The 17,720-nt window shown below is 38.7% G+C and overlaps 1 protein-coding gene across 2 annotated transcripts in view; it reads right to left on the bottom strand.

Moving 5' to 3' along the window:
- Positions 1–17,720, bottom strand: part of LOC124162426 (rhombotin-2-like) — a 293,106-nt gene that overhangs the window by 138,637 nt on the left and 136,749 nt on the right. The gene's annotated exons all lie outside the window — the stretch shown is intronic.

Genomic DNA, 17,720 nt, shown 5'->3' with positions numbered 1-17,720 from the left:
GGGTTTATCTCCCAAAACCTCCCCTCGCTGCGTCACTGCTTTGCTTCGCTATATTTATTTAGCTTCATCCGTTTCATCTTGCGCCTGATAACAAAACAAAAATTGTTGTTTATCAGAAGGTGCTTGACGCAAGACATTAAACCCGAATGTGTAGGGCTCACCGTGGTGCGTTTACGCAGTGCATTTTTTCCAAACAGAGATACTAAAACTGGCGCGCCTTAAGTCATTTAATGCGAATGCTGCCTCATCGGGGCTTTTCTTGCACGATTTTGAGCATCAGTCAAGCGTCGGTCTGGGGTTGTGTCAACCTCCCCCCTGAATGGGCCAAGTGTATGCAACAGACTTGGACCTAAAAACATTTTTTTTTACAGCTAATAACGCAAATAGCCAACAACTGAATGCGTATAATTTTTATTTCATGAACTGCTTTATTAAACCACAATGCCCAAAATTTCTTAAGCTAAAACGTAAGAAAATTTGTTGAAAAAAATCCGCGTAAACGTGCTCCGATCCACCCTATGTAGATTCAATGAAGAAAATGTCTTTCTGACAAGCAATTTTGGTACTCAATTACGTAGTTTTATTGAATTTGTATCCTTATTTTATTATAATAAATTAAACATGATTAAAACGATACAGCCGCTCTTGATTTATAATAAATGGTGTAAGTAAACTGTAAGTTCATTGATTGTTAGGCGGTACGAAGTTCGCCGAGTCAGCTAGTGTATTATAAAATTCATATTTTTATAATAATTTAATTAATAATAATTTAATAATTTTAGAATGTATACAATAGCTTTATAATGTTACGGGCCGCTACCATTACAGTTAAAGACATGGATTTACTGTAAGTAATTTCAACTTTATATCTATACATGAAAGTAGGGTACAAAAATATTTTTGCAAGAGTAATCAAGGGACTAAAATAAATTTTAAAGATGCTTCCACCTAAAGATGGTGATATATGGAATAAATATACCGAAATGATTCTTTCACGCAATGATGTATGTGTGGCACAGCATACCAAATATAGGTCCATGAATTTCCACAATTACAAAATTCCCAGCTGTAAACGATTTCTTCAAAATCTTTAACTTTCCCACTAATAATTCCTCACACGATCTAAAAATGAAATATTTCATTGATCAATTTCGCTTTTTTCCACACATCTTCGTTTCTATACAAATCGCATGCACCCGTATCGATCGCAAAGTGCATACTATCCGTAATTAAAAATGCCTTGGGGGCACAAAGTCTTCTTTATCCTCGCTGCGAAATTATTAAGCGGGCAGAGTTTAATGAGCAAAGCGGAAAATTCTGCTCATTAGGGAAAACACGGGAAAAGCTAGGGCTGAAACTTTTGTTTTGGAAACCGGGAAAAAATACACAAGATGGTGCTCTTTTGAAAATGACCGCGATATTTTAAACCTTACCAACTGGAACCTGCCTATCTGTCTTGACTTTTTAAGCTGAGGATAACAGGATAATAACTGCCAAAGGTTACTGGTAACTCTTGCGCGAAAAGTGTCATATAAACACGGTGAGGTAAGATACTTAACGAAAGATAATGGCCATAATGGCCATCTTAACTATGTCTTTTCCTTTCATTCAAAGGCAATGAACCATTGATATACCCGAAGAAAAAAACTAATTCTCCGAATGCGATTTTTAAAAACTTAATGCAAATATCTTCCTTCCATAATTTTTCAATCCTATGGTTTTGACATAGAGTAGCTCGTTATTTACGTCAAATTAATTAATGTTTTTATACAGAATAAATTAGGTATTAAAATTTTAAGAAAAATAATTGCGGATTAATTTTGAATTTTTAAGTCCAAAAAAATCCATCAATCAATATGATTTCAAGAATTTCCACACAGCGCTACCCCAATATTTGGCAGTTATTTGTAAACATCGCTACCAAATGCTCTCGGGTATTTATGTATTATTCATGGCAATCAAAACATTTTCCCTAAATCTTTCCAATAAGCAAACGCTTGGTTCAAATCAAGCGTCGTTGACAGATTTCTATCCCCGTTACAGTTCACAGAGGCGAAAGCAAAAAGGAAAATTCGATTCAAATTTTACTCCATGAATTTTTAGACAAGTTTTATTCATCAACATCGCCTGCTACAACCAGTAAAATTATCAATGTCATTCGTTCTTACAATCCATATTTCTCTTTGCTAATGCTAAAGCGTTTTCTTATTGGAAAGATTCAGAGAAAGTTCTTTAAATGCCATTAATAATACATAAATACCCGAGAGTGTTAGGTAGCGTGTATACAAATAACTGCCAAATATTGGGTTAGCGCTGTGTGGCAAATGCTCTCTGGTAGGCGCACGAATACGAAGCCAATTCTCGTCATGTTTCCAGGAGCCGCGAATCTCTAAACCCTTTTTTAAAGAATTTCTTTCACGTGAAGGGAATGTGAACTCATAACTGGTGTGGATTAAATGTGCCGTTTTGAGTGATTCGCGGGCCCTTTCTTTCTTAAATTATAAATCCCACTCCTTCTTCTCTTCGCGTCACCTTCCATTTCATATTCCTCATTCAAAAGTTTCTTCGGCCTCCCCTCGTCATTTCTTTATTCATTTATTTTAATGGCCGTACATCCACGCCCACCGCTCTTCACCTTTTCAGCGTCAACGCAATTAAAGCTTCGCATGCGCACTCGCGCGCCGGATAATTTACGAGCGGGATTTGGACCTGGGCGATGATTACGAAGGCAATTTTCCTGTCACCACGGTGATATAGCTGAGCAAAGAAAAATTTTCTAGGTTATTCTCGCTGTTTTAAAACTGAGACTAAAAAGCAGTAGCTGTAAAAATGCATAAAGGCGCATTTAATTTTTGAAAGCTATAAGACAAAAGCGATTTATTCGCTGTCCGTCAAATTACTTGCCTGGGCATTTCGCACGAAGCATTAATAAATCAGGTAAATAAATAGCTTCTTTATCCTTTAAAGTGGCATTTTCATTCTACGGATAAAAAATGATGTACTGTAAGTATTGCAAAAATATGTAAAAAATTACATAAGTGAAAACATCGCCTCAACTAAAAGCCAATACCATGTTTATGCAATAAATAAATGCAAAAAAAATCATCGGTAAAATTGTATTTATTGCATCTATTTCCATTTGAACTTCAATTACATGATATTAACATAAACATGCTTTGAATTTGACAGTGGGCTGTAGATTACGAATGAAGTACTAAAATCAATTCTAATGATTATGCTATTAAACATCGTCAAATATTATTAACACATTATAAAATAGAATCCTATTGATTATAAAATACTAAATTTAAGACCGCGGAAGGTGCACCGTTCGCGGAGACAATATATATGGATGCAAAGCCTGAATTAAGGAAAACTAGGAGAAAAATTCATGTAACATTGTAAAAAGTTAGTTTATTAAATATGAGATCATTTAGAAAACAAATCTCAAAAAGCTGCTTTGATGATTAAATACTAATTTTACGCGAATGTGTTCTCAGATATGAGTGTGATTTTGTGGGGTTGGGAAAAACTTGGTGATCAGCAGAAGCCTCGCTGGAAGCCTAATTATCTTAAAGATCATTTTATCCGTGAGGAATTGATGAATTTACGCGGAAAAAGAGGACCAAAATTAGATATGTCAGTAGTTAATTAGAACTTAGTGAAAATACAACTATATAAGTAGCATGAAAATGATATATGGAAATGAACGATTTTTTTAGGGAAGATATGAAAGTGAAATTTAAATGATACATTTCAGCTTTCAGTAATCGACAGTGCAGCTTTAATACCTTGATAATTAGTCTTCTATTTAACATTGTATGCGGAAATCCACTACTTGAATTTAAATGTTATTGCGAAATATAAGAAGCGATATCTTAAAGTTGAGAATATGAATATAATTATTATGGGTATATTATTGGCCAAAATATTATTCATTTGTCTAGGAGATGCTAAATTAAGTCATTATAATTGCAGTAGAAGAAGGAAGTATTAATGGGTTTCAAATACGAGAATAAATCAGGAAAAAAATTTTAGGGGCAAAATGAGTCGTTCGGGGACAATATTAGCTAAAGTTGAGGGAGAAAGGTTCCCATCAAATTACCGAAAGAATGATGTCATTGCCTTGAATTGGCGTGACTGAATTATCTGTTACATGGAAATTCTTTTCTGAATTTCCTTGCTTAGACTAATCTTAAATAGTGGTCAATATCGTCTGGGAAAGGTTACGGCCACCTAGAAAGACTGAAAATTTTACCCAGAATTTTAAACTAAGTATTATGGAAGGTTTTCATTTGTTCAAGTTATTACTTCTGAAATGTAAAATACTAGAATGGAGAAAAATCCTCCGTGAAAGACAAATCGATGGCTTTAAGATGATTTTTGCGTTAAGAAAGTGTTAAATTATGCCTCAAATAAGGACCAAAATCGAGGCATAATCAGCTGGTAGAAACGGGGTGAAATGTGTAGGGTAGAGCAAGGAGAAGATGGAAGAGAAAGAAAGATTCTTTCATGGAAGATATTGGAGAATAGACGAAAGAGAAAGTTTTGCATATGATTAAGGAAATAAAACTGTTCATGACCTTGATTTAGATTGATTGAGTTGTATTTTTAATTTGTTTTTTTTTATGATTGAAATATTAAATTATACATTTTAAGGCGTAATTGGACAAAAAAAACTTCAAAAATAGATTTCTGTGTGCCGGGACTATCCACGGTGATAGCTTTACGGAGTTTACTCACTCGTTCAGTATGCACAAATAGTGCGAAAATACCACAGAGAAATAACCATTAAATCGATCAAAAACTCATCTAATATTCTCAGCAGTCGAAACCATCTTGTCCGGTATAGTTAACAAATTTTCACTGAGGGAGAGGACGACTTGGTAGCTTCACGGGCTAAAGCACGTGAAATATGGGCATCCGGCAGTGGCGTAGCCAGGGGGGTCCGGACCCCCTCCCCCCCCCCCCCCCCCGAAATATAAAAATTAAATTATTTTACTTCATAAAAAAATATTGAAAAATCAAGAATTTACTAAATATTTCTTCAACGAATGACGTTTTTTCGATTATGAAAAGTGCCAAAATTAGTTTAAAACCATCTACCTAGTACCTTGTTTTTCAAACAATTTTCCTACTGGTTCTGGACCCCTCCGAACGAAATTCCCGGCTACGCCACTGGTATCCGGATTCGAATCCCGAATAATATTTTTTCTCTTCAAAAATAAACTTTTCATCGGCCACTAGACAATTCTGACGTGAGCAAGCAATAAATAGAGTCGCAAAAAAGTCACAATTGAGCAGTATTCGGATAGTGAAAACGGGATGAAAAGTGGAGGATAAAGTAGGAAGAAGATGGAAGGGAAAGAAGAAGTTGTTCGTGGAACAAGCGAAGGTAGTAAAAGAAGAAGTGGGGAAGCCTTACAAACGGCAGTGTGTCCAAAATGAGAAGGCGGAGATTAATCGTTCGTGAGACGCGTGGATCGGGCGAGGGAGGAGGTGGATGTGGGTGATTGAATGTGGGGACGTGATGGGATACACATAAGTGTATGGAGACGCGAGGGGGAGAAAGGCGCGGATCAGGCGAGGAGGAAAAGATAGTGTGGTTGAATGGGGAGCGATGATTGGTTGGCTGCGGTGGGTGGGAACGGGTCTTCATCATTATCACATCAGCCGCGGGCGGAGTTCCGCTTTATTCGAAGAGGCGTCGGTTATGAAGACTGAACTCTCGGATGGGAGGAAAAGAACATGAAAATTGATGGCATTTACAAGAGAGGAGCTTAAGCTAAGTTTCCTCTGGTCGGAGCTGGAATATGAAAGAGGACAGAATGCCGCGCTTAAAGAGTTCACTATACCTTAGACGATGTCATTAACAATTGTTTTACCATGGTAATGAAGGGTGCCGGGTGTTCCTCCTTATCTACCAGCACACGCTGTGATAGCATCAGATCTTAATCAGTTTTTGTTATCAATTTTACTCTTTGATTTTCCATGAATCATAGTTTCCCTTGTGCTTTCTAAAACGATGCGTTAATATTTCTATTTTTTTCAAACTCTTCCGAAATACATCCACGCCCTTTTTCCTTCAGTTAGTCCTTGCGAAAAAAAATATTCAACACGGATGCCGAAGGAAACTCATGAATATTGCCAGAGAGCAAGCCGGTATAACCAACTGTGCCATTGTATTGAAGATTTTATTTGGAATTTTAAGTCAGAATGGTGAAGGATTCTTGAATGAAACCCTTAACACTCAATCACATATGTGCATATGATTGAATAATAAATTTTCACAAAATAGTAACATAAATCGTAATGCGTGGGTGTGAAAACTTACTCACTACCAAGCGCTCTTCAAATGTCTTGTCGAATAATGATTTTTATGAGTAACACACTTTTTGTAGCAACGCGAACTCGCGTAAAGACTCAATAACAACTGTATTCCGTGGGGAAGTCATTTCCCAATGGCAAACTTCACCTTCTCTACCAGTTAAAAAGACTGGCAAGATGCAATTCACACGTTAGTATGAATGCACGCGCAGGTTTCATGACCATCATAGCAATGTTTGATAGAAATAGAACCTGGTACATTATTCATAACCAACTGGAGAAACGAATCTAAATGTGATTCATATAATGAGGGAAATAATATGTGCACAAAGCATAGTCGAGAGGCACACGATACTGGAGGAACCAAAGAAAGCCCACCCCTTTCATTTCGAGAAAACTGGCATAGTTAAGCATTCGGAATCCCAAAAGAGTCCTGCAACGCGAGAGATTGATGGAGATATGACAACAAAGGAGACGGTTTATTAGGTGCTATGAAAAGCGCGAGTGGAGAGCATTTGAATCACATTGGTGGGTGGAAGGCAGAGGAAATGGAGGGTTATAAAGAGTTTGGTGGCGTTGAGTGCTCAGAAGGGGGAGGGGATTTATAGAGAACCCATACTTACGAAGCGTCGACGGCGTAATTGAAATACGTGAAGAACGAGCCGTCGCACGAGACCGGAAGTGACGTGGATCTCCGCGCGGCGCAACTCTCTCGTTCGTGACGGGATATGGATCTCTCGGGGCGCAAGTTGGGAACACGATGAAGAGATTTGAGGAAGACAACCTCCCTGTTCGGATTCAATTCCACACGCAATTTCCATGCATTTCACTTGAGCGAGATCCCGTGCGGATAGAAAAAAATAAGACCTAAGGCCGGTTGATTTGCTAATAATCCATTTTTCGACGATTTATAACCTCTGATATTCAGAAGCAGAATGATAGAGAAAAGTCACAGCACTATTTAGCAGTCCGCTTGCATAAATGTTTAGCTTATGTAAGGGCGATTTAAGGATTAGTTCTATTTTCGTGAACTGCCGGTAGACATGCATCTGTTCTCCTGGTAGCAAGTTGACACTCATACTTGCGCCTTTCCGTAATGTCTTTATGCAGTTGAAAATAGCACGGTAATCATGGGAACTACACCGTATGGAAGTAATATCTTTATTATAAAAGTTAGGTCAATAATATGTCTCCCAACATCTTATCTATAACTATTTATTGATTACGACAACCACAGTTCGTCTTCAAGTCCATATTATCATTAAGTCGTTTTACTCGTATTAATGTGTACATCTTTTTGAATAACTCCAATTTTTTCCTAGTGGAAAAAATTTTATAAAAAACTTACTGTACTCTCCGACAGTCAAATCAAAATAAATTTTTAGGTAGTGAAAGGATTTCTATTCTCGTGAATTGCCAATTGTAATGCGTGTATTCTTTTGGCAATAATTCGACACCCTTGGTTGCGGCATTCCGCAGTATCTGTATACAGTGGATATTCACTTGGCATTCATGAGAGGTTTATGGAAATAAAATTGTGAGAATGAAGTTTTTAAGCAAAAAAATAAACACTTATCTCCTTAGCTACACGTATTGTAAACTTTGAGGGAGCCAACATTTGTTTTGATTAAATTTCACACGCGTTTTCCATGCAGTTCACTTAGCCGAGACAAGATGAAGAATCAAGAAGAATTAATGGAGGGTATAAATACATTTTGCAATTTGTTATCTTCTATATATTTACCTCTGTGGAAGAAATACAGAGATAACTGATTTAATTCTCCAACCGTCAGCATTTATATCCGTGCATATATTATGAGTGGGTTATGAAATGTTTTACTGGCACGCAATGACTCTCAAATTTTTCTTCCGCACAATCAGTAACGATACAATGGTATTCAAGTCTTACATCAAGCGACCAATTCTTTGCAGAACGCCAACTTTTTGTTGTTGAATTAGTTCAAGCATTATCGTATTCAAGCGGAGATTTTAGAAATGGTATCATGGAACTTTGAATGCGTAATGCAGCTATAAATAAATAGATTGAATCCGGCTAGTCATAATCCTATATGCTTTCTTTCTATAAACCTTAATTCACATTTTACACCTTAAATAATCTTAGATAACTCACAAAACCATATCCTCGGTAAAAATTATGAATTTAAGTCATCATAAAATGGCTAAGATATCTCAAAAAAGCACTCCCGGAATTAACCACAGATTGAAAATACCATGGCTGGAGATTAACAATTGTACATGTCATTGGTTTATGTCAAGATTGATCAATACCATGTTATATTATAAACACAAAAAAGAGACAAAAATAATTAATAAAGATCGAGGGGATTAAATGAGGATTAAGTAACAATATCAATCATAATGGTTGAAAATACACAAAGTCGGGCAATGCGATGGTAATATATGCCGACGCGTAGCGGAAGATTCACTGCGCTGGCTGATTCTCCATTCTGTGAGGGATAGCAGCAAAATAAAATACAGGCATCGGTCATGAATTTTGCATGAACTAATAATTTCCCTCGGAGATAAGTGGTTGGGAAGGATTCGAGTGCCCAAAGACATCCATCATCTTCTCCTTTTGTACCCTGAACCCTAGGTAAATCTCTCGCCATGAGCCGACGCTGGCTCAGGGTCCTCCAAGTGGATGGGATTCAAAAGGGGAATGGCTTGGAATCACAAGAGACCAAATGAGCATCGACCGCGTTTAGGAGCGTTTAGAGCTATCGAAGGTACATGTGGCTGGAATTTCAGCTGAATTTCACACACTTCTAAACGTTGCACTATGAGGTGTGCACAGAAAATAACGGGAATTTTTATATTTCGCGGGTTTTGAGAGTAAGATTGTCAAATTTTATTATTGTGTTCGTTTTCCGCTGTATTCATTGTTAACTTCGTGGATGCTGCTAAGGCAAGACGTTTTTTGAAGAACTGGATCAACTTTTGCGAAGAAAATGAAAAAAGCGTATGAAATGTTAACGAAGGCCTACGGTGAGTCTGCTATCAGTGAAAAAAAAATTTATGAGCGATATTCTCGTTTCCAAGACGATCGTGGAGATGTTGAAGATGGCGAACATCCCGGACGCCCCAGCAACAAACGTTGAAAACGTGGAAAGATTGAAAGAAATTGCTATGAATTGACTGTGAAATGGTTGTAAAATCGGAACTATTTTAAAGGCGAAAAAATTAATGCAGACGGATAAATAAACATTTAAAAAACTAAAACTCCCGTTATTTACTGAACACATATCGTATAACATGCAAAGTCACACTCGTTTATCAACTATTTTTTTAGGACTACATTGCACAAATTGGAATTTTGGACCCTTGTTTAATAAATAAAATACTTTGCTAACTCTCACTCTCCGTTATTGCTTGTTCACTGAAATCGTCAATTAGCCGGCCTTATTACAATGTAAGGCAAAATGAGCATAGGAATTCAATGTTTGCCATCGATTATCGTAGCTGTTTTAATCACTCTTATGATGCAAAAAGTAATGTAAAAAGTGGAATTCTGATGATCCAATGTCCAAACTTCCGAAAATATGTCTTCCCTTTGGAGAAATTCCTTATTCATCTTGATTCCCTATAGCCCAACTAAAGCACCGGTGTACTGGCTACAAGACGATACACTTATGCAAAATTTAGCAGTTAGTAAACAATACATACGATTGGTAATGAGCTATATACTCATAATGTAGAAGTAAAAAATATCATAGTGCAAGAGTTATTTGAAAATTATGCAAAATTTAGCAGTTAGTAAAAAATACGATTGGTAATGAGCTAGATACTCATAATTTAGAGGTAAAAATATCATAATTCAAGAATTATTTGATGGAATACGTAGATATTAATGGTGAGGGGGGCGACCATTTTTGTGCCTTGACACATACAATTCGCTAAAAAAATTTCGTACATTCTCCTTGAGCAGTCAATTTGAACTATTAATTTTCTTTTTAAGTAGGAACTGAAGTATTGTTAAATCTGCTTTATGCAAGTAGGGAAAAAAATTAATTATACTTATAGTTCAAAGCATGATTTTTCAATTAAAAAGGTTTCGCTAAGGATCGAAAAACAATATTTCACTACGTCTTGTCAACATATTCGCGAATAGTTTTTGATTGAGTAAAAATTATGAAAGTTTATCGGTAACTTTTTTGGAGCCAAGTGATCGAGACGTTCCACGACAGAGAAGATAAGGGAATAGGTGTCTCCATCGCTCATCTTCATCTCAATACGCAGACTCGACTATCGGAGCATATATTAGCGGCTTTGCTCTTCGAACCCCTCACCTCCTTCCCATCACACGCTCTTCTTCATTTTCTAACCACCGAAGGCACCACCCACTAGAGGTGGACGCTCCTCAACGAAGCCATTTTTTTCTAAGTTGTTAGCACTAGAACCGCGGACGGGACTTATTCGTCCCATCGCCCTTTGCAAATGTTTGCCATTCATGTACTAGTGGTTTGATCCCTTTGAAATTTACTGACTTTTACTCATTTTTATGCTCTTTCGAATGGTTATATCGAAAATATTGTATAATGTTTGGTTCGCGAGAAAAACGACGATTTACCTAGAACCGCGGGATGGGACCTTTTTGTCCCAAATGGGGAAAAGATACAATTTCAGTTTTTTTGCACACTTATTTTGTATTTAGCATAATAACATTGTATTACGAAGGGGATCGATGCACAGATACCGTTATTCTGCCAGTTAGAAGCGCAGAAGGGAATAATCTGTGCACTGCGCCGGCCGCGTCACCTCTGCCCGGCGCTGCGACCCTCTTGACAAACAACAATTTTGCTGTGAAAATAAGTTTACTGTATTCCTAGATATACTGAATAAAACGTTTTAAACATTACCTAAACACGTGTTTTGTTCACACAAACCACAAAAAACCGTCAATTATACTTAAACATGACAGGATCAACGTATTTTGTCAATGGGACAAAAAAGTCCCATGCCGCTGTTTTGGTGGGGTTTTAAAGTTCAGCGGTTCTAGTGTTAGTTCAAACATTTGAACGCGTCGCACAATTTTCAAGCGTTGGTATCGACAGGTGATTCATGCATTCCTTGCAAGCTAAGGAAGGGAAAAGTAAGGCTTCAGATTCAATAAAGGCCCACACCAATAAATTTTCTGCTTCAGTATTACCAACAAGGTAAGATAGAGGCAATACTTCGTAACAGCTGACAAAAAGGTAGCCCGAATGGCTGGAAATAGACTGAAATTGCTAATTATTAAGCTAAATCAATTTTTCTGGAACACATATGAGAATATTATCCTTCCCTTCTAGAGAGATCAGATTTGCAATTAAAGAAACGGAATTATATCCTAAAGTTCGTACTGTAATGAATTATTTTGATTGAAAAACGTAAACTATGTAGCATAAATACTTACAATCTATTAAGAAGGCTAAATATACAAAAAATATTTTGGTCAATAGGAAAATCTCATTGTACTCTATTTAGTGAGGCACTTGCAAATGGAAATCACCACGGAGCGGAAAATGCAATGACTTAAGAGCACAGGCACAGATCAAATATGGCACAATCCATCGAAACATTTTACATAATTTCTAAGTAACGAGTCTCTCTGTTCTCCTCCAGTGTAGATTAATTTCATTAATCCAATTGCTCAAGCGTATAGTATATAAACAATCTCATCTCCCACCAAAACGTCAGCCACAACTAGTCATATCTCAAGGCATTATGGCCATATGAAGACAATCATCGAAGAACAAGTAGTTAGTGATAAGGAAAAAGGGAGGCCAGAAGTAAAATATATAGAGCAGGTAAATAATGACGTGAAAAAGGATAAATATATAAGAGTAAAGAGAATTAGCTGATAAGAGAATTGAGTTGAGAGCTGCGTCATACCGAGGATTCACCAGCTTAAGAAATTTTCTGCACTTTAATGAAATAAACAGTGACTCAGGTTTGACCTGGTAACCGTCATTCTCCAAATAATAATAAAAATTCCATTTATGATAAAACCTGAGTTATTTTTTTATACCCTATGATTATGATGAGACCTGAGTCAAGCTAATGCATTCATCAAGCCATGAGAGATCACTCTCCCTCGATTGTAAGTGCGAATATGCCCTCACAGAGGAGTAGCGAATGTGGTAAAGGAGGAAGGCACATTGGGAGGAATAAGGGATGATGAAGCGATGATGGGCTCAGATACAGTTTTTGGCGTCTGGGAGGAAGACGGGCGGCGTGTATTGATGGTGATGACACCGACACCATCATCGAGGAGGGAAGAATGCCGACGCCGCCGCCCGGCGAGATAGCGGCCTCAATGGGGCACGCGGTGGTGAGGGGTGTGAGGTGGTTGGCAGGGGGTGACAGGTCCTCCGGCAACGGTGTGCGGTGTTGATGGCTGGCGTGTTGGCTGTCGGAAGGCGGTTGGTTGCCTCGCTTGCTCTTCGGTGGTGGGAAGTGAGCATTTCTATAGGCAGCGTTAATGGAAGGGGAAGGAGGAGATAAAGTATCTGGAGGGGCGCATTATTGTTATGGTTATTAAGGGGTTAGGTTAATATTTTAACTGCTGACGTCTTCAAGTGATTGATACTCTTTTCCGCCTTTCATTAACGTCGCGCGAGATTGGAAGAATAAAATTGATCGTGTTCAGGCCACCAAGTCTGCCGCAAATAACGCCAAAAATCCTGGGTGACGCATTTAATTAATTATGAACGATGTTCAGGAACTTCACAGGGCTAAAACCAGAATACAATACTCAATTATCATTCAAAAGATCCGGTTGTACATTTTAAGACACCATTAATTAAATTGTCTTGAAAAGTTATGCAGTTTTACAGGGTGAAAGAATTTCACGCCCACTGATCTGTCGATCAATCACAAAACCTGATATTTATTGTGACCTTTAAAGTGAAAAAAAAACTTTCAGAAAATGCGAAATAAAAGTAATTCACCGAAATATAAAAGAGGTATATCGTGGGGTAAGTATCGTAATCAGTTACTTTGGAGTTCTCTATGTACACCAAGAAGATTTTTCTACGATTACGTATAAATTTTACTATCTAATTCTGATATGCAAGGAAACACAGCCTTTCAAGGCAATTATGCATTGAATGTAGAACTTGCTGAGGTATTGATCCAGTGTTCGCATAAGAGATGCATGATTTTATCTGAGAAAAATTAAAATCACGAGTTTTTTATTTAAAATAAATCTCTTGATCATTCCGAGTTATTTAGGGAAACTTCGGGGTCCATGAAGACTTTTCTCCGAAGAATAGGGTGGATGATTCTAAGCCCTCGTAGAGAACACATGACTTTTTCACGGCGTATTAACTCCTATCCCAAAAAAAGTAGAATGGTCTTCGTTCGGGCTCTCGCCACCTGAACACCAAAGGGAGAAACCTCAGCGGACGTATCTGGGAGCACATTCTTCACAACGCGAACTTGGAACTGACCCTTGCCCGGAGCATAATAAAGAGGCAGACGTCATCCAGAATCCGTGCGGACTGAGATAAGAGGGAGCAGACCGCCCCTTTGTCTCGCCGCGTCTTTCGGGGAAGGAACTCTCAGAAGGAGAAGAGGAGCAGCAGTGCCCGTGGCTGTGAGCAGAGGAGGTCCGGCGGAAGAAAGACGAGTCCACGGTGGTCCTCCCCCGACCCGCGCCTGCCAAACTGGCAAACGGAGCGGAGATAGATAAGGCCGGATGAGAAATGGAGGCTCCATTGTCGGCTGGGGGTTGCGATGGAGACGGCTGGGCAGGATGGGGAGGGAGGCTGTGTAGTATGGGGTGTGGGTTTTGGGAGGGAAAAATTAAGTGAGCATTGTATTCGATTGACCGCAATGGGAGAGGGAGGAATAGACCCGCTGGCGAGGCGAGGGGGGATGGTGGAGGGAGAAGATAGCGGCAGAGCGTTGAGACATTGGAAACGTTTCCATCAATTCTTATCCCGCCGGAAGATAGCGCGGCTTTCTGACGGCATCCCGTACCCATTCTACTGCACCCCCGTCCCAAAGAGAGAACCCTGACAGTCCCTTATACTCTCTCTCTCTCTTCTTCCCTCTAACCCCTATCCCTATTCTCTATCTATCCCTTTCACCCTTCCTTACACCCCCATCTCATCAATCCATTCTCCAACCTTCCCCCCCCCCCCCCCCCACTCCCACATGGCGAGCGAACTTCATCGCCTAGCAGACCGAGAAAAACCATCGCTCTTCTCCCATTCCGTATGCACATGTTCATCAAGATGACGATCACTCTTTTCAAGAATGTAATTAAGAATTAATGCGCGTATCAATCATTTTTTGAAGTCTTGCCTGCGCGTTTCTCCCTCTGCTCGATAGAGAATGATTGAAATATTGTTCTGAAGCAGTGCCAAAGCACTAACGCATTTCAGAGTGAATGAGTTAACAATGTGAATGGTAAGGGAAGATTTATTCCACAGGAAGTAGATTTTTGAAGGATTTTTCCCGTTGTGTGAAAATTTCGAATACTTTTTAATTCCTATTTATGAATTGAGTGGGTTGGAAACCAAGGGGTACAAGTGATTTTTTCTCAACAGAGCAAGGCAAAGTTAATTGTTAGAATAAATACACAAAAACCTGGTTGCCAACGGAAACGAGTGAATCTCTATACTGTGCTGACATCTAGTCGAAAATCAAATGCACTACTGAATATCTAAATGCTCTCGTTTGTTTTCTACACCTAATTTCAGTACCTAACAATGCATAGAAAAGAGAAATCACTTGTACCCCTTGGCTTCCAACCCACTCAATTGCCATCCGTAAATTAGTTTGTTTGGACAGGTACAAACTTTGATCAGCTTAATCAACGATAGTGTCCACAATTGCAAAATAAATTCAATAACTAGTCAATTTATGTGTTTTATTACTTCACAACTCAACAACTAACAATGCTAAAAAGTAGTTTGAACACACTCTATCCATTCATTAGCCATAAACTAAGAGTCCATAATTGTTTATGAGAGCAAATGTTGGCAATGAAATTCGTCAATCGTGATTGCAATAAATTTGACCTCGTGACACCTCGCGGCGTGGAATTTCAATTTCTTTGCAAGCGTTAAGCATTTTATTCCAGATACTCTTTACGATAAAGGTGACCGGACATTCTGGAAATATATCTTAAAGCAATTAAATTCGATCAAAAAGTGAATTTTACCTTGTACGACATCCCAGAGACTATTTTTGGGTCGTATTATATCCTTACAAATAAATCAGCCATGCATCGCGTGCCTGAATCCACCATTGATGAAATTTAGAGTAAAACTGAAGGCTTCCTTGCCGGTGATTTGAAGACAAATTCCTTATTGAAGAAGACTTGCCACACAGTTGCGCTGACAAAAATGGAATTTGGAAGTTCTGATTACGTAGTGAAGTTCTAGTGAAGTATTCTGAAGTACGATTAATGGTTTAGTTAGTCGCATTAACGTGGCGATGTATACTATGGACGTTACACACATTTTACACCTCTGTACTGCGCTCAAATTCACATGCGTTAGCCTAAAATTCGAATTGGGGTTCTTAATGAAATCAATAAATGACACAAAAATTCAAGTTCAAGGTTCATTTGGATAGGTGATAGTAGAGCTCATCCCAGACTAAGCCATATCAACACCAAGGTATGACGTCACGAAACTTTTGAGAATTGCGAAGCTTGTAACAACACTTTAAGGTTGCCTCATTCCTAATATACCAAATAGTTAAGTTTTTTAAACGAATATTCATCACAATCTTTAAATTTTGCCTCGTGGTTATTTTATGCAATGCATTACGTCTAAAAAGGCTCTCCTCTCCTATTGAAAAATGATCAAAATTACTGTCTCCCATGCACATGTCATAAGACGGATGATTTTCCTTTCACCTTCACTCGCTGAAGCACGATGCACAATTTAGCAGTGGGTTTTAAAAAGTACATCACAATAATATCTTGGCTTTCCTTGCTTGTGCTTCCAACAAATCTTTACTTTCTCCAGAGAAAACCCCGTCTCATTTCCCTATCAACACTTTCCCCGGAAACTTATCTAACTTAATAATCCGATCCCTTTTTTCCGCCGCGGGTTTTGCCCAAGCCAAACACCTACAGCCTCTTTTCATATCTCTCCTCTCGCAACCCTCACTCCACGTATCTCCCTCTTATTTAGACTAAAGCTTTCGTCGTCCCTCACCACAATAACACCTAGCCCTTTCCGCCCACCCCTAACCTTCCCCGATTATTCCTTATCTCCTGCTCTTGTTTGCCCACGGCCACCGAAACTCCCTCGCACCTGAGTTTTGCCGCGACGTCCCGTAACTCATTCTTGATTGGACGTGGGGATTTCTCTCCGCCACGCATCCCGCGGACCCAGCCTGCTGTATGTGTTTGTCTCTCGTGCCGATCCTGTCTGATTCCTGCCCTTTCGCATCCATCCGCTGCTCCTGCCACGAATATGCTGTTCCACCTCCTCCCAGCCATCGTCATCTTTCTATCTCTCTTTCCTTTCGGCAACAGAGAGAGAGAGAGAACCTCTAATCTCCCTTATACCATCCAGCGAATATATCCCTCACAAACTTTTATCCCTTATCGTCCGTCCCTATAACCCGTTTTTTTTCTCCGCGGCGGCGTTCTCTTCCGGAAAACTCCGTAGTTCCGCCGATCGTTTCGCTTCTTTTTTTTTCAACGTTCCGTTTCAATTTGTTTTCATTTTTTTATGTCCGTTCCACAGATCTTTTTCCTTCGATAACGCTTCGTCCTCCACTTCTTTTTACGCATATCTGTATTTAAATAAGATGGGTCGTAACTGCCTCGGAAATCTAGAGTATTACGGCCGCCAGACGACCTCTACTAACGGTCGAATGTTTTCAAAACGGTGGTCTGGGCGACACTTATCTCTAAAAACTCCGCGCTACATCACGCTGCACCGTGATTTTATGAGACTATTAAGCACTTTAGCTTGTCCCATCCGATTAGAAGAAGGAATGTTCCGTGATAAAACTGAGCTTCCATTTATTTTTAGTGGTTGCATACATGTGCTACATAAGTGTGATATAAAACACGAGGCTTTCAGGCAAAAAGAGGGCATAGTTTCGCGAGAAACGCATTTTTTTAAACCACGAAGTATGAATTCATATCGAAAAAAGGTCTCACCGTATATTTTCAACAAAATATATACTGCTATGCTACATTTGTACCATAAAATGGATGATTTTAAAGTACCTTCATTTGAAAAGTATGTAAATGGCAATGCCCAAAAAATTCTATCTTACAAAACCCCGAAACTTAAAGCGGCTTCTTGCTAGCCCGTGCATGGAAAAGATTTCAACTTACCCATGCTTGCAATACTACGCGCATAACTAATTTTTCGATGTTTACTTACATTGTCTTCTGAAGGAGAGTTTTTTTA

The sequence above is a fragment of the Ischnura elegans genome, chromosome 7 (assembly GCF_921293095.1).
Source record: "Ischnura elegans chromosome 7, ioIscEleg1.1, whole genome shotgun sequence".
Taxonomy (NCBI): Eukaryota; Metazoa; Arthropoda; class Insecta; order Odonata; family Coenagrionidae; genus Ischnura; species Ischnura elegans.
Note: the sequence above shows the minus strand (reverse complement) of the source record. Positions and strands in the feature narration are given on the sequence as shown.